The sequence below is a fragment of the Malaclemys terrapin genome, chromosome 7 (assembly GCF_027887155.1).
Source record: "Malaclemys terrapin pileata isolate rMalTer1 chromosome 7, rMalTer1.hap1, whole genome shotgun sequence".
Classification (NCBI taxonomy): domain Eukaryota; kingdom Metazoa; phylum Chordata; order Testudines; family Emydidae; genus Malaclemys; species Malaclemys terrapin.
In genome coordinates this window covers 51,154,818-51,177,825 of record NC_071511.1, presented here as the reverse complement: position 1 = coordinate 51,177,825, position 23,008 = coordinate 51,154,818, and the positions used below count along the sequence as shown (strand labels likewise).

At 50.2% G+C, this 23,008-nt stretch overlaps 1 protein-coding gene and 1 long non-coding RNA gene across 2 annotated transcripts in view; one reads left to right on the top strand and one right to left on the bottom strand.

Annotated features, from left to right (window-relative positions):
• The window catches only part of CAMKV (CaM kinase like vesicle associated), a 51,982-nt gene extending 49,350 nt beyond the window's left edge, over window positions 1–2,632 (bottom strand). Inside the window, exon 1 of the mRNA XM_054035780.1 lies at window positions 2,422–2,632. The gene's annotated coding sequence lies outside the window, so the exon portion shown is untranslated. The remainder of the gene's footprint in view (window positions 1–2,421) is intronic.
• A 3,562-nt stretch (window positions 2,633–6,194) lies between these two features.
• Window positions 6,195–23,008, top strand: part of LOC128841064 (uncharacterized) — a 28,475-nt gene continuing 11,661 nt past the window's right edge. The window contains exons 1-2 of the long non-coding RNA XR_008445764.1: window positions 6,195–6,303; window positions 11,845–11,928. This is a non-coding gene — a long non-coding RNA (uncharacterized LOC128841064). The remainder of the gene's footprint in view (window positions 6,304–11,844; window positions 11,929–23,008) is intronic.

Genomic DNA, 23,008 nt, shown 5'->3' with positions numbered 1-23,008 from the left:
AGGGGGCCAAGGATGCTTTTAGTCACAACAAATCCTACATCTTGGCAGGGGGGTAAACTAGATGATCCTTACGGTCCTGTCTAAGCCCATGGGTCTGTGATTGGCTGAAGCACAGAGGCTGGGGCCCAGCCTGTAGGCACTGATGGCTCTTCAGCAAGGTACCAGGGAGTCTGACTCCTGCTCTCACACCTGAAACCAACTGCCTTTGCCCATGGAGTTCTGCAAACCCCTCCAGCAGCTGTCCCAAACCAGGGCAAGGCTTGTGCTGAGCAACAGACCAGCCCCAGCCAGCCAGCCTCTGACTTCAGTGAGCACTCCCGCTCCCTGCAGTCTAGCACAGTGCTGGGGCTACTGGGAGGGAAAACCCAGCCCATGAACTCTGACAGGAACAATACATCCAAACCATCGCTGGCTCCCAATAACAACCACTCACAGTACTCCGAGAGAATTCACCAGCCCCACCCACCAGCTGCTCCCAGTGAGAGACGAACTGGGACACGGTGCCCCAGGAAGCAAGAGGGGAGACTAGCACTGGCTCTGCAGCATCCTGGGCAGCTCAGACATGCCCCCCAAAGTCCCAGGTAGCATTAGGTCATCCATAAGCCAAGTGGCAATGGGAGGTTATTACTTGGCCTCATTCCCTCTCTCTGTATGTTTTCCATTCCTTAATTCCAGCCCCAGGTGATGGTGAGTTCTGGCCTCAAGACAGACCCCACTTCAGTGCAAGCCCTTGGCTTGCCACTTGGCCCAGGGGCTACAGCAGGGAGCTCAGACCAAGGGAAGGCATCAGGATGCAGGAGGGATCTGAGGCAGCGGGGGTCAGAGCCCATCGGAGGTAGAGAGGTCTGACAGACTGTGTTAAAGGCTAGGGGGCAGAGGACCACAGGGTTGCCCCGGCCCTACCCTCCAGCCTTTGCCCAGATGACTCTGCAGAAGGCCAGAGCCCAGCCAGAGCCACATGCAGAGGGCAGGATGGAACAATCTCACCCAACCCCACTGAGGGTCTGAGGCAGGAGCCAGGGCCTGACACCCTACGAACGAAGGTCAAGGAAGGGGTGAGGGCATCTGGCTTTGTGAGATAGCTCCAGCTAGGAAGTCATGGGGAGAAAGGGGGATGCAGAACTCCAACCCCTCCCCCTTCTTACATACATAGCCATCACATGTGCATCCCCACCCAGGAGCCAAACACAGCACACGTGGCTAACGTCACAGCCCTGAGCATGTGCAAGGCTCTGCTGGAGTGGATGGAAACCAACTATGGGCAGCACCCCCTGTCGCTGCACCTGCTGGAGGTGGGGGGGAGGGGAAGAGAATCTACTTGTTATAACATACTCCCCTCCTGCCCAGCGATGGCTCCACGCCGCCCCCCCTCCAGCTCTGCATGCTCTGCCAGCGGCACGATCCCACAGGTACCACCTGCCCACCCCAGGAGGGCAGCCTGCGAGCCCCCTGCCCGCGCAGGCTGAGCAAGGCAGACACACCCCTGCAGGCGCAGGCGGGCATGGCCCCAGATACAGGCATGCTGCACCCACCCCCACACCGGCGCTGGCACAGCACGCGGCCCACGCACACAGACCCCTCGCCCAGGGCGTGCCCCCTCCCCCCCATTCTGCCTGGCAAAACTTGAACACCCGCTGGAGCCCAGCCCCCCCACGCCTTCCCTTTATTTGTGACATTAGCGGTTGTCATGGAAATTAGCGCCACGTCTCTCGCAAGGGGGTGAGCTAGGGGGAGGGGATGGAAGGCAAAACAGCCCGAGCTGGGCGCAGATCAGTCCTCAGCCCCCCGGATCCTGGCCAGGTGGACTCCGCCGCTCCGGCTGCGGGGTAGCCCCGCCTGACAGCCCGGGGTGCTGGCCTGTGGGCACTATTCCCCGATGGCTCCCGCCCGGTGCCAGCTCCTGGCCAGAACGGAGCAGAACAGAGCATTCCCCCTCCCCCGCACATGCTGCACCGGGCGCCTGCAGCGAGCTGCATGAAAAGGAGCCGCTAACGACTGGGGGGGGGGGGGGGGGGGGCGGCGGCAGCTCTCCTGCAAAGTGCCCAGGCACCGCCACAGGCTCCCTCCCCGGGTAACTTTGTCCGGGCACCCCCCGTGCTCGGCTCCAGCCGCTTCCAGCTCCTCGTCTCTGCCCCGCCACCGTCCCCCGGGAGGCGCAGCGAGCCTCTTGCAGCCTTCCTGCCTCCCGCGCCATGGGCGCTGCTGTCCCCTGGCCGGGGGGAGGGAAAGACTCATACCAGAGTCACTCTCTCAGCGCGAAGGACCGGCAGCCGAGCACCTGTCCGAATTACAGCCCCTGGCTCCACACAGCGCTGACTGCGGGGAGGGGGCCACACAGCATGCACGGCGCGCCCCCTCCCTTCAAATCGGGCGAGTTCGCCGCCCGAGCCTAGCCCCGCGCCCGCGACCCCTCGGACTCACCTGCAAGCCTGCTCCAGCCGCGGGAAGTTACCGGGTCCTTCAGCCCTGCCCCAGACTCTCAGGTCTCCCGTGCCGCCCGCCCCGCCGTGCCTGGGCTGGGGGAGCCGGACGTCACTTGGCGGCGGGCTCCTGAGGGGGCCGGGCGGGGCAGACAGAGCCAAGCGCGCTCCCGGCTCCGGGCACCTGGAGCATCTCCCTAGAGTTCGGCGTGGGAAAGTTACAGGGACTGGACTGATAGGGGCCCGCCCCGGGGCGGGGCCAGGACCCGCTGACGTCACATGCAAACTTTAGACTCCTCCCACTGATGGGGGAGCGGGTGCTGCCTAGACAGGGGGCCCCCAGCTCCCTCTGGGCAGCCACGGGTCAGCTGGCTGGGGAGGGCAGCGTGGGGGCGTCACTGGCCTGCCAGCACCTGTAATGGGGCGGGAGGTGCGGACCATGGAGAAGAGCCCTCCCAGGGTGCAGAACTCCACTGGGGGGCCCACAGACACTGCAGATTACCCAAGGTGCTCCATAGGGTCAGAAAGGACTACGCTGATCATCCAGTTTGACCTGTAGCAGGTGAGCTTTGGGGGCAGCCTACACCTGCAGCGCCAGCCTGCCTTCAGTGTCACTAGGGCACTTGTTCTGGTGCTGAAACATTCACCAGCCCTGCGTAGCGGCAAAGTGCCTTACAAATGTGATCTGACTTACACCCCCAGGAGGCAGATTAGTTTTACAGAAAGGGAAACTGAGGCACTGAGCAGTGAAGGCTGGACCTTACCTCACTGCCAGAGCTGGGATTGGAATCTGAAAGTCATCCCTGGGGTCTAATCACTAGTTTATGCTGAATAGCTCCCTGTTGTTAAATTAGGGCCTGTATTTAATCATCCTTAGGCCTTGTTTGTTATTTATGTCAGTAGTGTCCCGGGATCCCAGTCAGGACTACAGCCCCATTGTGCTTGTTATGTTATGTGGAAAGAGCCAAGGTTCCCCCAAATGGATGCCTGTTGCAGGAATAAAGTTGTGTGAATAACAGACTCTGGGCTCTGCAGCAGACTGAAATCCACACAGCGGTACCAAGCCTGCTTTATACTGAGGTACTACTTATGAGGAGGGGAAATCCATCTTCACACAGCATTTTCTGGGCAGCAAACCTGCTCTCATTTGTACTGCGAGACGTGGAATAGTGTAGGTTAGTGGTGGCTCATGGACACCTACAATAGCAGCCTGGGCTAGGGTTCCTATGGGCTCTCAGGGAGGAAGGCTGTGTTACCCGTCAGCCCATGGATGCTGCCCCTATGTCTCACAGCCTAGAGAAACCACCCTCGCATTTGTCTTGGCTTCTGCCTGGAAACGCCCCATTCCAAAGCCCTTGTCTCAAACAGCTCTGCCCTAGCTCCTCAAAAACCACCAAAACCCAAAGCAAAATGGGCCCAGCTGGCCTGCAGCCTACCCTGGTGCTTCAGAGGGAACTCCCCTGGGTTCTAACTTCCCACCATCTTCCATGTCAGCCCCAAGGCTAGAAGATTTAGAGGAATGGAACTCTCTGCTCCTCCTGTAGGTAAGATGGGGAAAACCTAGCTCTGTCTAGACTCATTGACATAAATTAGAATATTGTTTCCTCAGAATTCCACTTTCTGAATTTTGTTGCTTTAGCTGGCCTTTGTTTATGTTTGGATTGTATACAGTGGAGTCACATCTTATGTGGAGGTTAGGTTCTAAAGTCAGCGTGTAAGGCGAAAATCGCGTATAGTCAAAATTACCCTTGAAAATCACTTAAATCGCCCATAAAGTACAATATACTGTACATGGTTTTGTGTATACAACCTGTACAGTAATATGTATAAATGTATAATGTATACAGTAATGTACAGTATATAATAAAGAGTACATATGCAAAATATAATTTTACAGTACTGTATTTTTAATTACAGGGGGTCGTCAGGGCTTGATATCGATCCAGGAAACGGAGCTTGGGTGATGGAGAGCGAGTCACAGACGAAGTGGTTGGCTCTGGTTCAGCTCAAGAAGTTGATTGCGTAGGCTCATCTGCTGCTGGCTGTTTTTCTTTGAAAAACATGGTGATCAGTAACTGTCGCTATTGTCTCTTGAGTTGCTCAAACATTTCTTGATACAGTCTCAAATCGTCCGTAATACTACGTGTGATTTTGAGGCTTTGTTCCATAGAGGGATCATATTCAGAAATTAAATCATTCAAGTGTTTCGCTGCTTGGAACACTTCAGCAAATTTATGAAGATTCCAACTTCCTGGCTCTTCCTGTTCGTCATCATCATCTTTGTCTTCTGTAGACGATTTTATCAGTTCCTCTAACTCTTCGTTAGTCAATGTTTCTCTATGGCTCTCAATTAATTCTTCAATTTCTTCCTCAAGGATGTCAACGAAGCCATCACCACCCACTTGCCTGGCCACCTAAACAATGCGTTTCACTTCTTTGTCAATGGTCGGGAAACCTTAAAATCATTCACACATTCTTTCCATAGGTTTTGCCAACATGCATTGACTGTTTCAGGCTTGATTGCTTCCATTGCCTGTTTAATATAAGTGATGCAATTGGCAATGTTGAAGGACTTCCAACACTCCATCACATTAAGATTGGGATCAGCATCCATAGTGCTACGTATCCGTGAGAACGTAAGCCTTGTGTACGTGGCCTTGAAAGAGCAAATCACGCCTTGTTCGAGAGGTTGGAGGATTGAGGTGGTATTGGGGGGGAGAAAGACGACTTCAACGTCGTTGTGTGCAAACCGGAGTGCCGCAGGGTGGCAGGAACATTGTCTACAATCAGCAACCCTTTAAAGTCAAGTCCTTTCTCTTCATGGTACCGCTTGACCTCTGGAATGAAACACTTGTGGAACCAATCCAGAAATAATGCTGCCGTCACCCAAGCCTTTTTATTTGATTGCCAGAACACAGGCAGGATATTTTTGTTCTTGCCTTTTAGGGCATGGGGATTTGCAGCCCTGTAGAGCAAGCCCGGCTTTATTAAATGCCCAGCTGCATTGCCACAAAACAACACAGTCACACGGTCTTTAGCTGCTTTGAAGCCAGGGGCTTGTTTTTCTGATTTCGAAATGTAAGTGCAGTTGGGCATTTTTTTCCAGAAGAGCCCAGTCTCGTCAGCATTGTTCCGGAAGATAACCCTTTTCTTCTATGATTTTCTTTAATTGTTCGGGGTAGGCTTTTGCTGCCTCTTCATTGGCAGATGCAGCTTCACCAGCAGTCTGCACGTTTTTGAGGTTGAAGCGGTTTCTAAAACTGTTAAGCCAACCTTGGCTGGCTTTGAATTCCTTCTCATCAGAAGGCTGTCCCTCTTCGGCATGAGGTTTGAACAGCGCGTAGAGGCTAAGAGCCTTTTCTCGCAACGTGTTGCCATCGATAGGCACACGTTTATGATTCATGTCTTCCAGCCATAAGTTTAATGCCTTTTCAGTCTTCACTAAAGTCTTATCACGCACCTGGCTCATCACCTTAGCAGTTATTGGAGCACTTGATGCCACGGCTTGACGAATTTCTCTCTCTCTCATCTTGATGGCACGGATGCTAGATTTGTTGCGGCCATATTTACGTGCCACGTTGGAGACCGACGTACCGTCTCTCAATAAGTCCAACACAGCCAATTTTTCCTCCAGCATTGGAACAGATCGCTGTTTCTTCGGTTGAGCACCAGATGAAGTAGTTGGCTTGCGTTTAGGGGCCATGTTGTATGAAAAATACGTATCTTTAAACACTAGAATCACACTCAGCGCGGCGAGATGCTGACACTATGAGAGGCACGCGGGAACTGAGACCGACCGAGGGAACAGCAGATTCATGTCTCCCATCTCACGCTCACTCCGGGGCATACACTCATTGTGTGGAATCGCCCGCACTATTTACAGGTATCTTGTTGTTTTTCTTATTTTTGCCGAGCACGTATAGTTGAATGCACTTATGATGCGACTCGCCTGTACATCAGAACAGATGATTATCATTACTGTAGTCATGCAAGGTCTAGGGGTTGTGCTGGGCATGCCCTGGTGTGAGTAGGTCATGCTGATGTAACGAGTAGTGAACTTTAGTTCGGTGATGAAATGCAAGCTCAGCAGTTACTATGGTTTAGTTAAAAGCAACAGAGGGTCCTGTGGCACCTTTAAGACTAACAGAAGTATTGGGAGCATAAGCTTTCGTGGGTAAGAACCTCACTTCTTCAGATGCAAGTAATGGAAATCTCCAGAGGCAGGTATAAATCTCCAGAGGCAGGTATGGTTTAGTTGTGGGGCTTAGAGTTTAAGGTATTGTCCACATTTTAGGTTAATTTAGCTACACTCTAGAGAGGTGCAGTCAAGCTGATCTGGGTCCTGGTATAGATGCTGCTAGGCTGATGGGAGAATTCTTCTATCAATATCTTTCCCTAGGGGTAAGTTTATTATAGTGCTAGAAAACCCCCTTCTCTTGCTCTAGCAGGTGCATATGCTACCCTGGTGTACCTGTAATACTGTAGCTGTGCTACTGTAGTGCTTGTAATGTAGACATACCTTAAGAAGTGGGGATTTGAGTGTTTCCTCATCTGGGCAGTCTATGCACAGTGAGTTCCTGTGTTCTAGCTTCCCGTTGTCCACACGGATGTAGCCTTCCTTTGTTTGGGATATTGGATGCCATCACCACGAGTGCCTGAAGGGCCTGTCCCACTTGTTCTATGCTCCCTGTCCCCAAGTATGTACTTCTAACAGGGAGAGATGAAAGAACAGACAGGAGGCCTCTTTGGCCTCAGTCATGTCACACTAACTTCTCCCCATGCAGACTGCCTTGCTATGCCTCAGAGCTAGCACCTTATGCAAAGTCTGATCCTGCCTTGGGAGCAGAGATTTCAACAGGGCTAAAGAAAGAAGAGGGTAAGCAAACAAGCAGTGCCAGTATGGAGGCAAAGACAGCCAGGGGATAGGGCACCAGGCTGTGAGTCAGGGAACCGGCTTCTATTCTTGGCTCTTATCATGTCTTGCAATGGGACCTTGAGGATGCCACTTCCTCTTTCTGTGTGGCAGCCCCCGCCTCAAGCAGTGCTTATCCACTGAGCAGAAAGTGTATGGAGCGAGAGAAGACAAGCACTAAATATGATTAGTAATAATCCCAGGGACTATCAGATAACATTAACTCATTCCTGCCTTCAGAGCCAGGCTTGATTTGTTTTGGACAGCGATTGTGAATATGCTTATAAGGGCTGATGGATGGGGGATGGGGAGGTGTAAGGGATTTGGGGTGGCTGCATTACTCCCCAAGTGGCAATGCAATATATGTGTGAAACTATATGTTCTGATCTTATAGGATAGGAGAGCACATGCTATTCCTTAAATAACACAGTAGCCTACATTTTCTTCTACAGCCTTATCACTGGAAACACAGAGGGATGGATTCTCCTCTCGCTTAAACCAGGAGTAAATCCTGTAAAGTCAGTGGAGAGACATTGGTGTGAAACTGCAGTGAGAGAAAAAATCAGGGCCAGCAATGTGTTTGTGTGTGCATGTGCGCATTGTGTGCTGTGAATTTAAACATCCAGTTTCGATAGCTAGCTTTGAAAATCTCAGACACGGGGTTTGCCTCATATATATGTATATACATATATATGAGGCAATATACACATAGACTTGTCAGAATTTGTGTTTTTTTTAATATAATTTCACCAGATAATATCAATGTTTATTTTTAAGCTTTTTTAGGTTTTAATTGATTTACATTTTCACAGTTGTGCACAATTATGGGTTTAAAGCATTTTTACAGTTGCGGGAAATTATGTGGCGGTGGTCAGCCAAGGAAACGAGGTCAGACAATAATTATCTAATGACAGTAGATATTGAGATCCCAAAAGTTAAAGCTTTTACAACCTGTAAAACACAAACTGTTGACATCACAGGCTAAAATAAACAAAATAAATCTCCTTAAATCAAACTGTAACAAGTTCTGGAGCAGCCTGTTTCTTACTTTGCCTATCTGTAAATTTCAGTTATTATAGATGGAAATATTTTTCATCAGTTTATGAGTGCAGTGTAAAATTGACCTTTACCGACATTTACAGATAAAAATCTTATCCTTCCAAGCCTATAAATACACATCCACATCCACCCTACAGTACATATGTAATGGTGAAAAGTGAAATCCTAGTTGTAGCCTCACTGCATTCACTAAGGGAGGGGGTCATAATTCACAAGGGGTGGAGTCTTGATGTATCAGGAATACAGGGGGTACCGAGATGGGCAGTGAAAATGCTCCAAGGCTGGAACCATGCCCATGTTAAGAGAGACAGGAAAGACTGGGATGGCTCCGTTTAGAAGAGAGGAGTGAGAGCAGACACGACAAAGAGCTACACACTGAACAAGTGGAACTGAACAGGCACTCCTCTTCTGCCTGCCTCCTAACTGACTGCTGTTGTGTTCCAAGGAAAGTCAGCACATTTAAAAAGGGGAAAAGGACAGTTTTTCCACACAACACACAACTAACCTGTGCAACTCACTGCCACAAGATGTCTCTGAGGCCAAGAGCTTAGCAGGATGCTTAAAAAGGCCTGGCCATTTCAATGGATAATGAGAACATCTAGAGTTATAATAGCAAGGATTAAAAAATCCAATCTCCCCCCATCTCAATCCCTAAAGTTTGGCTGCTTCATGGGGCAAACCAACCTTGGACTCACAAAGGCTGGAAACAGGTTTCAGAGTGGTAGCCATGTTAGTCTGTATCAGCAAAAAGAATGAGGAATACTTGTGGCACCTTAGAGACTTTGAGCAATTTATTTGAGCATAAGCTTTCGTGGGCTAAAACCCACTTCATTGGATGCATGTAGTGAAAAATACAGTAGGGAGCCAATCAGAGGACAGATTGGGGCCAGCCAATCAGGGCCCAGCTCAGCCATATAAAAGGCTGTTCAGAGTGAGAGCAGTCGGTCTGTCCCAGGCCTTCAGAGGGGAAGGTCTGTCTCCAGAGCTGGGAGGCCAGCACCATGGACAGTGCAGTGCAGGCCAGATTTAGAGAGTGGGAGAAGGCCCTACTCCATAGCCTGCTAGCCGGCAGGTCTAGAAGGAGGAGGCCTAGCACAGAGAAGGGCCATTGGGGAAGCGGTCCAGAGGAGTAGCCAGAGGAGGAAGGAGAAGGAGGACAGCGAGACTGTCGCCAGAGGGCCTCTGGACCGGGACTCAGAGTAGTGGGTGGGCCTGAGTCCCCCGCCCTTTTTGTTCTATTGGGCCATACACCCAGCCATAGGCCGCAGGGAACCACGCCAGATCCTGGACTATAGGGAACCACGCCAGATCCTGGACTATAGGGATTGGGCTTGAAGGTGTGGGGCTGTTGATTACCCCCCACTGGAAGGGGGTGTGAATGGACAAAGAGACACTGTCGGAGGACAGTGTTCCAGAAGAGGATCCACTCCCAGTCTTTATTCAAGCCTAATTTAATGGTGTCCAGTTTGCAAATTCCAATTCTGCAGTTTCTCATTGGAGTCTGGTTTTGAAGTTTTTTTGTTGGAGTATTGCAACTTTGAGAACTGTAATTGAGTGACCAGGGAGGTTGAAGTGTTCTCCGACTGGTTTTTGAATGTTATAATTCTTGACGTCTGATTTGTGTCCATTTATTCTTTTGCGTAGAGACTGTCCAGTTTGGCCAATGTACATGGCAGAGGGGCATTTCTGGCACATGATGGCATATATCACATTGGTAGATGTGCAGGTGAATGAGACTCTGATAGTGTGGCTGATGTGATTAGGTCCTATGATGGTGTCCCATGAATAGATACGTGGACAGAGTTGTCGATCTGTTTCTTCACTTCAGCAGATGGGTATTGTAGTTGAAAGAATGCTTGATAGAGATCTTGTAGGTGTTTGTCTCTGTCTGAGGGGTTGGAGCAAATGCGGTTGTATCTTAGAGCTTGGCAGTAGACAATGGATCGTGTGGTCTGGATGAAAGCTGGAGGCATGTAGGTAAGTACAGCGGTCAGTAGGTTTCCAGTATAGGGTGGTGTTTATGTGGCCATCACTTATTAGCACTGTAGTGTCCAGGAAGTGGATCTCTTGTGTGGACTGGTCCAGGCTGAAGTTGATGGTGGGATGGAAATTGTTGAAATCATGGAGGAATTCCTCAAGAACTTCTTTTCCATGGGTCCAGATGATGAAGATGTCCTCAATGTAGAGCAAGTTAGGGGACGAGAGCTGAGGAAGCCATAAAAATGTTGGCATACTGTGCGGCCATGTGCGTACCCATAGCAGTGCCGCTGAAAGAAAGACTGGAAAGAGCGTTACCTAGGAAGTGGTGGAGTCTCCTTCCTTAGAGGTTTTTAAGGCCCGGCTTGACAAAGCCCTGGCTGGGATGATTTAGCTGGGAATTGGTCCTGCTTTGAGCAGGGGGTTGGACTAGATGACCTCTTGAGGTCCCTTCCAACTCTGATATTCTATGATTCTATGAAAGTTTATCCACCATGGGATACTGTGGGGGGTCTTGCACCTTCGTCTGGCAGCGACTGGTGTGAGAGCTGATGTAAAGAGCTGCACACAAGAACCCATTTACAGTGCACAATGACAAGAGTTAATGCTCCTGCAAAACCCATGATCTACACTGAGTGCCATCTGCTGGCACCTTATCTACTAACCAACTATTTACAGCTACCAGAGACAGACATAACGCACTATCCTAGCAGAGGGTCCTCTCCGCTCAGACACAGATTCCTGGGTCACGTAGATCCCTGGTCTGTTTCGCTCTGTCCGTTCCTCCATTCTCCCCCCTTCGCCACCACTCTGCTGTTCGGGTAAAGCTGGGACCCCTCTGCCCACTGTTACCTGCATCGTTCATGCCATGGGAACGTTTGAACTAGAGACAAGGACACATACTGCTGTGACGAGGCCTCTTGGCAGCCCACTGATGTGGGGATGCAAGTTGGGTCTCATCGACTATGGGGGTCAGGATGCTAGTGGTGGAGGGGGTGCCTGAGAGAGGAAGACGATGGTCAGGCAAAGGGGGCAAATCTCTGGTCCTCTCCCTTTAAATGGTGCTCTACAGTACATAAAAATATGAACTGGGCTTGCTAAGAAAACGCTTTCAGCCCCCAAATCAGAGCATAGCTCTGAGTCCCTTGGGTTTGTATCATCACTATTAATGTTTTGGAAAACGTTACCTACCATATAACCTTGTTATAGTTGTAAGGATTTTTTTTCCTGACCAGAAGACTTTGGGGAGCCTTACAGTATATCCCATCCCACTGGGTTCCCCCTTAAGTCCATCTATCAGAGCTGGAACAAAAGGACCCACCACTCGAATATAAACTCACAACAACACTTTATTTACTAAAGGAGAAGGAAGGAAAGGGGGGGCGGAATGGATGATGGACTCTGGAGATTTGGTATAGAAAACACACGCATGCACATACACTCGATAAAGCAAAGGTGTTCTTCTACGTTTTCCAGGAGCTGATGACAGAGAGGCTGCAGAATCTGGATCAACGAGATCAACGATGAACGCCAATGGTGGATCACAGGCGTAGAAGACAAGTATGTAACCCTATCTCAGACCCCTCCCTATCCCTCGCTGCATCGTCTAAGGTTGTAAGTCTGAGCTAACTAACCGGACCAAGTCTGCGCATGCAGGTCTGCTTCCCAAAAGAAAATAACACACAAATCCCAAAACATTTAGTGAGTGGTTACTGCAGGCCAGTAACCAGTTTGACAGGGTGTGCCACACCGTGCAGAGAGAGAGAGAGCATTGGACACCCGAGCCCCCAAAGGCTCAAGAGCTCTTGGCCCCTCCCCTTATCTGTCTTTATAGGAACCTGTTGCTTAGCAACAACATATTCCCGCTCTTTATATTTTCCCGCCTTTTGCTCAGCGTAGGGGAACAAGAACCTGTCTCAACATGGAGGTCCCCTTGTTCTTATCCCAGACCAAGATGGCCACCTAATAATACTTAAAACCCAACGTTGGTATGTATCTTTCCCAATAATTTGGCAGGGGCGAAGCTGTGACTAATAGTCAGTGCTGTCTGTTCGGTAAAACCTGTTAGTTAAATAATAGCTGTCATGGCTTGTTACTTTTTTCCTAGTTTTCTTCTCTCTCCGACTTTCATCAGCTTTCGGCCCCATGTGCTCCAAAAGGCCCTGATGCTGCAAAGACTTTTACTCACATACTTATCTTTCTGTACTGTGAATATTGGCTTAAATGGGACAGCTTACAGTGTGCAAAGTTAAACATGTGTGTAATGCTTTGCTGGATTAGAGCCAGAATCACCCGAACCAATTTCAACTTCAACAGAGGATTGGAAAATTTACTGTTCACATTGTCACCACAAAAATTGTCCAGTCAGGGAATGGAAACTTTACCACGTGGTTTATGCAACCTACCAACACAGCAAGAATTGCAAGGTGAGCAATCTGACATTTGTCAAAGAGATCATTGGTTATGATGGTGCGCTCAGCTTTACATAGAGCCAGGGGTATTTATTCCCTGGCAAAAATAAAATAAAGTGTCAAGATACAACCTGTAAATAGGTATCAGTTAAATTATCCCAACATTATTAGAGTGCTGTCAAGCAAACTTCTGTAACCCTGAACACCCCAAAGTTAATGTTTACATTTAAAAACATACAGGAGCAGAGCCATGGATCTTCTAGCCCTGTGTTCTGTCTGACCATGGCAACTATCACTCTGGGGCAGTGTGGTCCAGTTAACAGAGCATGGGTCTAGGATTCAGGAGACCTATGTTCTGATCAGTGATCTGCTGTGGGACTTCAGGCAAGTCATTTCACCTTTCTGAGTCTCTGTTTCCCCAGCTGTAAAAAGTAGATGATGATACTCGCATTCCTTTGTAAAGTGCTTTGAGATCTAGGGATGAGGAATATAGGAACCAACAGGCTGCTTGGGAGGAAAGGACAGGAAAACCTGCAATGGACTGTTATGGAAACTAATTGTGTAGAAAGAATTTCTGGAAGTCAGGAAATGTTTGATTTTTCTACAAATGACCTTAACTCTGACCCCACCCCCCTGTTCAATTATCTGCTATTTTAATAGCATCAGGAGTTTGCAAGAAAGTGATAAATCCAATCAGTGTGTGTTTTGAAAGGTGGCTAAGGCAGAGGTGTTGGTTTGACTGTGATACAGTGTAACCTGTGCTTGGAATTTGCCAGCTCTTGGAGCTCCAGACATCAACCTTTAGAGGGGCCTACTGAAAGGACTACAACTAAGATGGCTGCCAGAGGCCTCTGATACCATCTCTCAGCATGCGTGGAGTCAGAGTTGGAGACAGAAGGAACTAGAAACCCCTTCTGAGGCTGGTAGGCAGATTCATAGATTCCAAGGCAGGAAGGGATCATTGCGATCATGTAGCATGACCCCCTGTATTACCCAGGCCATGGAGCCAGAGCTGCTCAGCCCCAGCGAGGGGAGAACTGACACGGAGAAGCAGTTTTGGTTTGGAAGCTGGGGGAAAGACAGCCCAGTTCCAGGCGTCCCTGCTACACTTCCACTCCCCTGGAGGGCATTCTTTCACAGCTGTGAGATCTAGTCCCTATATCAGGCAGTTGCAGCCCTGCAGTGACTGGATCCAGGTGGGTGCTGGCTCCTGAGACCCCCACAGGGAATCCCAGACCAGCAAGCCTGGTGGGAGCCTGGAGAGGACCCTGCCCCACTCCTGTGCGCACACTGAGTCACCTTAAGTGGAGGCACCAGGTGCCAGAAAAGCACTAGGGAGAGAGATGGGGGACTTAAAGTCACACTTCAGGGGAGGGGCTACAGAGGTACCACTGGACTGTACACAGAAACAAGATTCTTGAAGTAAATGGGGGAGGAGAATCTGTTCCCAGGTCAATGGCCCATCAGGAGAGTGAGTGATAGATATGTATGTAGACTGAGGAAGGAGTTAAGGAGAAGTAATGTAATGATGAATTTCTTGGTGTTCAAACAGTTATTTTGTAATTTTAACCTTCACTTTGAATTCCCAGGATTTCAGACATTTGGGATGATTTTTAGGTATGTATATATACATGAAATCACAGCCTTAAGAACATAAGAGTGGCCATACTGGGTCATACCAAAGGTCCATCTAGCCCAGTATCCTGTCTTCCAACAGTGATACCAGCCAGGTGCCCCAGAGGGAATGAACAGAACAGGCAGTCATCAAGTGATCCATCCCCCTTCCTGACCCAAATCCTCAGCTGGGGTAAACTGGTGTAGCTCCATTGACTAGTGTTATGCTGATTTACACCAACTGAAGAGATGGTTTGTTATTTTAATTTAACTGAGATCAAGTTACAACCTTAACTGAATTGTAACACAGTTTGTTCCTCAGGGAATTCCCTTAGGTTTTTTAGAGAAATATTTTAAAACTTTGAAATCTGAGCCCTTTCTGTCAGTTGTGATCCCTTCTTCAGAGGGAACCGATGGACTTTGTTGTAGTTAAAGCTGCGGAATGACGACAATTGACATTATTCAGTAAAACATGAGGAATGTTCTACTCACAGTCAGTGCTCCAGTCACCATCTTGAACCCCTGTTTCAGCTGACTGTGCCATTGGGGACTTTCACCTCTTTGGAGCAGAGCTACTCAGTTGATGACACTCATAATCTCAGCTGATTGGGGCCGGGTAATTGAGTCTGTAGCTACCTTGCTCCTTAGTGTGGCTGGGCCTGTTTGCTGATCCCAGTCATTTCCATTCTCAGGGGCTGGGCTGGGATTGGTGACGTCTGTCAGCAGATTCTGGGTGTCCCCAGGCAACAGAGGGCCAGTGTGCGCCTTGGTTTCAGTTTGACGTCTCTGTTCGTCACACAGGACTCTTCCTCGGGGGGTGGGGAGAGGGAACTAAGGCAGTTTCTCTGCACTTGAACATGCTCTCCCACTGGCAGTGGGGTAGGGGTTTGACATGTGAGATGTGCAGCATTCTCCCCTATGGAGAGATGATGCTCCCTTTCTAACTCACACTGATCTCCACCAGCCCTGGACCAAGGGCGAGCAGGAATCTCACTCAGGTTCTGGGGCTCTTTTGCATCCTGTTTCCTGGACTGATTGCAGACTTCACACTTGGGTGCCTTGTCCAGATCCTCAGCTGGGTCCATTGGTGTCAGTCCATGGACTTTAATGGAGCCGTGCTGGTTCACACCAGCTGAGGATGTGGCCCCTTATCTTCGATAGCTGCATTTGTACCTGGTCAGTGCCAGACACCTCAAGCTCTGCTCTGACACTTCTCAGTGCTCAGCGTGGATGCTGCTTAGCAAACCTCGTGCTGGCTGCTGCTGAGACATGGTGTCCTTTGTGCAGAATCTAGCAATTTCATCTCCATCCCTTCAATATGCTCGGAGGGGGCAGGGCCTTTTCAGTTGCCCACCCATGTAGAATGACTTACTCAAGAACCTGTAAGATTGAGTCATTTCCTGTTTCTTAATTGATCTTGTCAAATTTTATTTCAGGAATGGGCTGTACTATATTTACTTCAAACCCCGCTTCCTGCAGCTCCTGCTCATGCCTTTGATGGGCACTCCTTGATGCATGTCTGCTATAAGACACCCCTGACTGAGTATTGTATCTTTGTGCCAAGTCCCTTTACAATTTCAGGATTGCCTTCTGACATTTAGCCTGTGCATCACCCAGCGGTGTCTGTATTCTGGCTCCCAGCAATTTGGGATCAACTGATTCCTACCCACAAATGTATTCATGGGACTGCCCACTGCCAGAAGGAATCAGCTGCAGTCCTCTCTGATCTGAGCCCAGCACTGCCATGTTCCAGTCAGTGCTTGGGAAGCAGGTGCCGTTGGTGGATCACCTTGCAGAAGGCAGCATGGCCCCAAGGAACCTGCATTGACTGAGATTTAGGCTCTTTGTTAATCTCTAAATATTTCAGCACCATGTCACTAATCCTTTTTTTAATTCCCAAAGCTGTCCCCCTGTTGTCCACCCCACTGCTGCTCTGGCCCGATCTGTCCCCAGGCAGCAGTCTGGGAGGAACATCTCACTGTGAGCAATGAGGGGTGAATTTGCTTCGCTATGTTAACATGCCCATGAAACTGTGTGTGGCCTCCATGGGCTGCGATCTTTCCATCTGTACCATTCCCTCTCCCTACTCCAGCCAAGCTTCTTTGTCACTGAGTGTGTAACCCATATGACCAATCCTGTACCACCTGATCTGGCATTTGCTCCTGTTTAAGGCTCTGTCCTGTGTCACCTTTTACAACATCTCAGAGCCCCTCCTTGGGGGGTTGGGCATTTTCATCCTAAATCAGCAGCTGGACAGCAGTTCCTTTTCTCTCCCCCGCGCCCCCCCCCCAACCAGCTCCCCAGCTATCTGGGATGTGATGTGATAGTGGCTCTCAGGTGTTGAGGCAACCCCAAATGGAAGCCATCTATGCCTACGCCTACCAAAAAGGGAGTTCACAGTGCAGTGTTGGGTACTATGTGCATTGAATTGAACCATCTGAAACTCTTGACTTGCATTCAAAGTTGAACCTGCTCTTGCATGTAGAAACCTAGATGTGACATTCCCATGGGGTAGCAGCACTTATGTTCTTGAAAAATGCAACTTTAAGCAAAATGATATTAAGCAAATCCAATTTCCCCATAAGAATTAATGTAAATGGGGGGGTTAGGTTCCAGGGAATTTTTTTTCACCAGACAAAAGAATATAAATATAGATAGATATATGCACAGTATAAGTTTTAAACAAACAATTTAATACTGTACATAGCAATGATGATTGTGAAGCTTGCTTGAGGTGGTAAAGTCAGAGGGTGGGATATTTCCCAGGGAATTTCTTACTGCTAAATGCTGAACTAATACTCGCCTGAGCCCTAAAGGTTTAACACATTGTTGTTAATGTAGCCTCACACTCTACAAGGCAGCACAAATGGCGGGTGGGGAGACAGCATGGCAGACAGACACATACCCTGTGTGAGAGAAATGTGCATTGTCCCTTTAAGTACACTGACCCCATTCTAAGTACATTGACTTTTTAAGTAAATCAGCAAGTTGACATAGCAGCTGCTGCCAGCATCTCCCTCTGTCCTGAGCCCTGTTGTGTCCTCCCCTCCCCACCCGCTCTAGGGAGATGGGGTAAGTGGGGGGCAGGAGCAGGGGGGAGGGGGACACCCTGACATTAGCCCCCCTGGGCACAGCAAGCAGGAGGCTCCCGGCAGCAGCTCCAAAGCAGAGGGTAGGAGCAGCATATGGCCGTGGGGGGAAGGACACCTGAACTGCCGGTAATTGATAGCCTGTTGGGCGGCAGCCACACAGGGAACTTAGGGGAGCGGGGAGCTGATAGGGGGCTGCTGGTTCACCCTGGTTCCTAGCCCCCACCAGCTCGCTCCAACGGGCTGTTCTTTTTGCAAGCAGTGGACAAAGCAGGCAGCTGCCAAACAATGTTATAAGGGAGCATTGCACAACTTTTAATGAGCATGTTCTCTAAGTGATCAGCAATGTAACAACAAAACAATGTTAACCAGGACGACTTTAAGTGAGAAGTTACTGTACCACTATATAAATCAGGAGTGAGCAAACTTTTTGGCCTGAGGGCCATATCGGGGAATAGAAATTGTATGGCGGGCCATGAATGCTCACAAAATTGGGATTGGGGTGCAGGAGGGGGTGAGGGCTCTGGTTGGGGGTGCAGGCTCTGGGGAGGGTGCTCTGGACTGGGACCAAGGGGTTTGGAGGGGGATCAGGACTGGGGCAGGGGTGTGGGAAGGGGTGCAGGTTCCAGCTGAGGGTGCGTTCTTTCGGGTGGGGCTGGGGATGAGAGGTTTGGGGTGCAGGAGTGTGCTTCATGCTGGGATCAAGGGGTTTGGAGAGCAGGAGGGGGATCAGGGCTGGGGCAGGGGGTTGGGGTGTGGGGAGAGGCTCAGGGATGCAGGCTCTGAGCGGCACTTACCTCAAGCATCTTCCGGAAACAATGGCAAGTCCCTTGTTTGGCTCCTGGGTGTGGGGCGGCTCCTGACCCTCAGAGCAGGGCCATGCAGCAGCTTCTGGGAGCCGCTTGGTGTGGCCCCCGACCTGGCGCCCCGGCTAGAGTGCCAAAGTGGGGCTGAGCCGTGTGGTGCAGCCCCCGATCTGGCGCCAGCGCCGGAGTGGGGCCGACCTGCACGGTGGGGCCCCCAACCTGGCTCCCCAGCGGGAACTCACCGCCTGGCTTAAAACAGCTCGTGGGCCAGATGCAGCCCATGGGCCGTAGTTTGCCTACCCCTGATATAAATTCATGGTTTGCTCACACTTTTGTGTGCAGTTGTGGTCAAGCCATCTCAAAAAAGCTATAATAGAATTGGAAAAAGGACAGAGAAAGCAACTAAATAAGTAGGGATAGGGGACAGCTTCCATATGAGGAGAGATTAAAAAGCCTGGGACTGTTCAGCTTGGAAAAGAGACGACTACGGTGGGATATGATAGAGGTCTATAAAATCATGACTGGTGTGGAGAAAGTGAATAAGGAAGTGTCATTTACTCCTTCACATAATATTAGAACCAGGGGTCACCCAATGAAATTAATAGGCAGCAGGTTTAAAACAAATATAAGGAAATATTTCTTCACACAGTGCACAGTCACAACAACAACAGCCGATGTTTTGAAGGCCAAAAGTATAACTGGGTTAAAAAAAGAAATAGATAAGTTCATGGAGGATAGATCCAGCAATAGCTCTTAGCCAAGATGGTCAGGGATGCAACCCCATGCTCTGGGTGTCCCTAAACCTCTGACTGCCAGAAGCTGGGAGTGGACGACAGGCGATGAATCATTTGCTAAATGCCCTGTACTGTTCATCCCTGTGAAGCATCTGCCACTGTCAGAAGGGAGTTAAAACCTTCACAGTTTAAGCCCATCTCTAACTGAAGGATCAGGATGAGACCTTCATGGGAACAGATCATCTCACATCTGCTGCTGCAGGGTTCTTATGCCTTCCTCTGAAGTGTGTGGGCTGGCTGGACCTCGGGTCTGATCCAGTCTTGCCATTCCTTTGCTTCGGGACTCTCCCTAGATCAGTCCTTAGTGTATATCGTTTTATCTGCTCAGCTCCTTTCTACAGTGAACTGTCACAATTATGTCAATCTCGCTTCATCACAGTTTTTCCAGGCCCTTGATTGTTCTGATTGCCTTTGTAGCAGTTTGCACTGACCCGAACATGAAATTACTGCCCGTCTTGGCAGCCCACAGAATTCCTAGTGACTGAAAGGGGCAGAACACACTAAACAAAAGGTAGCAGAACAGAACTGTGTGAGAAATGCCAATTATATTTGATGGGAAATTTTGAAAACATTTGGTTTTATCAATTTCTGGTGTGTCGCTTTTGTTTTTTTCCACCAAAAAATGGAACCAAAACCTAAAAATGTTTGGTTTTAAGCAATAGTTTTTGGTAAAAATTCTGATTTTCATCAAAAACTAAAACATTTTTCATCAGAAAACACTTTGGGTTTTGTTTCCATGATATAGCTGTCTTTGGTCAAAAATCCAGGAAATTTTGATCAAAATGCATATTTTCGATAGAATTTTTCATTTTGGTCCCAAACCCAATTTTTTTTTGGAAAAAAAAAAGTTTTTGATCACTTCTGCACTGAGTGTAAGAGACATTCTCCCCAGCATAACTAGATCGATGTTTCAAACAGACCTGGGCAAAAATTTATCACCGAATAGTTTATTCCCTGAAAAATACAGTTTCGGTTGACCTGAAGCTATTTGGTATTTGTGTCAAGTTCATTGAATTGTTTTCACCAGACTAAAAAATCAGAATTTTTTATTTTTCTGGGCTGGAACCATGGAAGGGCTAGAGACGGTGGGTGGGGCCTCCTTAAAACCTTTAGCCCAGAGATTGCAACATCTGTCTGGGGTGAGGGAAGCCCTGTTTCAATCCTCCCTCAGTCAGGTGTGGAGAACGTGGATCGCCCATGTGGGAGGACCATGCCTTAGCCACTGGATGATGGGATAGCCTGGTGTGGGTCTTTCTGAGTCTCTGCTGTTGAAGGGGTTTCACTTTGTATAAAGAATTAAAGTTATTGGAGGAGGGAGATGAACTTGAAAGCCCTGACATGAAGCATCTGGGCCCTGGAAGGGGATGAGAAGACCTCCCCTCCCTCAAACCTCCCGCCCACGTCGGGGTAGGCAGCCATTTGGATGCTCTCCCCCTTATCCTGTCTGTGCTGGCCCTCTCCCCTAGCTCTGCAGAGGTATAAATAGCTGTGCCAGCTGCAGCTCGCAACTGCTGCCAGGTGGGAAGGCCGAGCTGGCTGTGGAGTCTTGCACTCTGTAAATAACTGGGTGACAACTCCCTGCTGTGAAAATCACACTCTGCCGGAGCTGGGAAGTGGCTGCAGTGCCCATGGAGGGCGGGGGCAGGCATGTACCAGGCTGTCTGGGGCATGCACTGAGGGTAGCATGCACAGCAGGAGCATATGGGGAGAGGAGCAGAAAGGTGTGCCTAGGGAGAACACAGAGGTGTCTGCGGGAACGGAGGGCAGCAAGGCACAAGGACAATCAAAGTCCTTTTTAACCCCCCCTTCAGCTCAGATGACTAGGTTGTCAGGGCCAGAGGGTCTCAGGGGTGAAGAGCTGCTAGGCAGCAAATGCCACCATGCTGCCACTATAACCATTTTGTGCACTGCCACCTGTGATCTGCTGCAGACACAGCCCAAGGGAAGCTCCACCTCAAAAGGTCCTCACAGCTCCTGAGTGGCTCCCATCCTATACAAACCTAAGGGGTGATCCAGGAAATGTCCGGGCAACAGAGCAGATCTCTGGTAGCCACCACGATAATTCCTGCTCCCTGCTCTTGCACTCCTGGCTTTGGCCTTGGCTTGATTTGGGTCTCACCTTCTCACCTGGACTCTGATCCTTGGTCCTCACCCTGGCCTGGAACCTGTCTACATACTTCTCTTAGCCTCTGGTTTGACCCTGCTCTGACCCTTGTTCCCAACTGCCCTTGTGTAAGGGGACTGTTGCCCCCTTACTAACATTCAGTGGGGTGTTTTGGTTGCTAGCTCCCAGCACTAAAAGGGGAAGGGTCGATGGCAAATCAGGAGCCTGAGACTGACAGTCCCCAGGGGCAATGGGGAGAGGCCAATGCTCCAGATCAGCCTGATTGACAGGGCGGGCAGGCTAATCAGAGAGTCAGGAGGCCAGGGTGGGTCCCGTCCTCCATGTGAACTGGAATGGCCTGAGTCAGACAGATTGGGGCTGAGCTAAGGAGAGAGCAGGGGCCCGAGCTGAGCTGGGGAGCAGAGCTGCAGCCCCAAAGCCAGAGCACAGCCCAGAGAGAGCAGCCCTGCCCTGGGAACAGAGCTGTAGCAACCAGAGCCAGAGGGGCCAGACAAGCAGCCAGGAAGCAGGTCAGAGCTGGGAGCAGAGTCACAGAAGCAGCCTGCAGAGCAGAGCTGTGCTGGGGGCAGAGCTGCAGCAACCAGAGCCAGAGAGGCCAGAGAAGCAGCCCAGGGAGCTGGAGGCAGAGCAGCAGCAGCAGCCGGGCTGAGGCAGAGTGGAGCTGGAGCCGGAGCTGGAGCCGGGGCTGGAGCCGTCCGGAGCTGGGTGCGGTGAGCAGCTGGGGAGAGTGAGGGGGACCCTGGGCAGTGGGCCCAGCACAGGGAGACGCCTCAGCCAAGAGGCCTTGCAGGCCAGACTTGCAGGGGGATCATAACCCCGACCGGGCGGGGGCGACACTGGGAAGAAGGGTCCTGCCACCTAGAGCCTGAGAGCGTGTGGCCACCACCGGAGCAAGTGTCCAACCCACAGTGTCCCTGCAGCACAGCCAGGGCCTGAGAAGCAGGCCTGGGACCTACAAGGAACAGACTGAACTGCCCTGACGTTCCAGAGACACTGTTTGTAATGTTCCCTGCCACAGAGCAGGGTGATGTGTTTTCCTTTAACCTTTCCCATTTTTCCTTATTCTTTTTTAAAATTAATTGTTAATTAAACAACTTGTATTTGCTTTAAATTGTATGAAATGATCAGTGGGTCAGGGAGGTGCCCAGTGCAGAGAGAGTACCCCGGAGTGGGGACACCCTAGCCCCTGTCCTGGGTGACCACCGCAGGGTTGGGGGTCGAGCCCCCCGGGAATCCTGGGCCCAGCCTTGTCGGGGTTTATGAGGACTCTGCCAGACAGGAGAGTGAAAGGGGAGTCCTCAAGGGCAGGGAGGCCCCTGGGTAAAGGAAGTGGGAGCGAGGACTCCGATCCTTTCGCTAGCCCACTTCACCGGGGTAGTGCAGAAGCCAGGAAAGTTCCCCACAATAGCGGGACCATTCCCCCGCTTACACTTGTCAGGATTCTGACAGTCTGCCTGGATCCCCTTGGCTTGCGGTGAATGCCTGCCTGGGGGAACATGGAGGCAGGGGGTCACTCCCTGCCCAGCATGCCCCAGAGGGCACTGGAGATGCCTAAACGGGCTGACTTCTCTCAGGAGGAGCTTCCCACATTTGAGCCCAAGTCACGCAGCTCACAGCAGAGAGCCAACCTCCATGCAGGCCCCACCCAGCTCCATGAGGAAAATATGGCACTGCAGGTCCAGCACGCCGCAGAGAACCAGCTGCTAGGAGAGCAGGCAGCCAAGTTGAAGGACGAGAACACTGCACTACAGGCATGCACTGTGGCCAAGTACCCAGACCCAGGCCCCCTCCCAGAACGTTT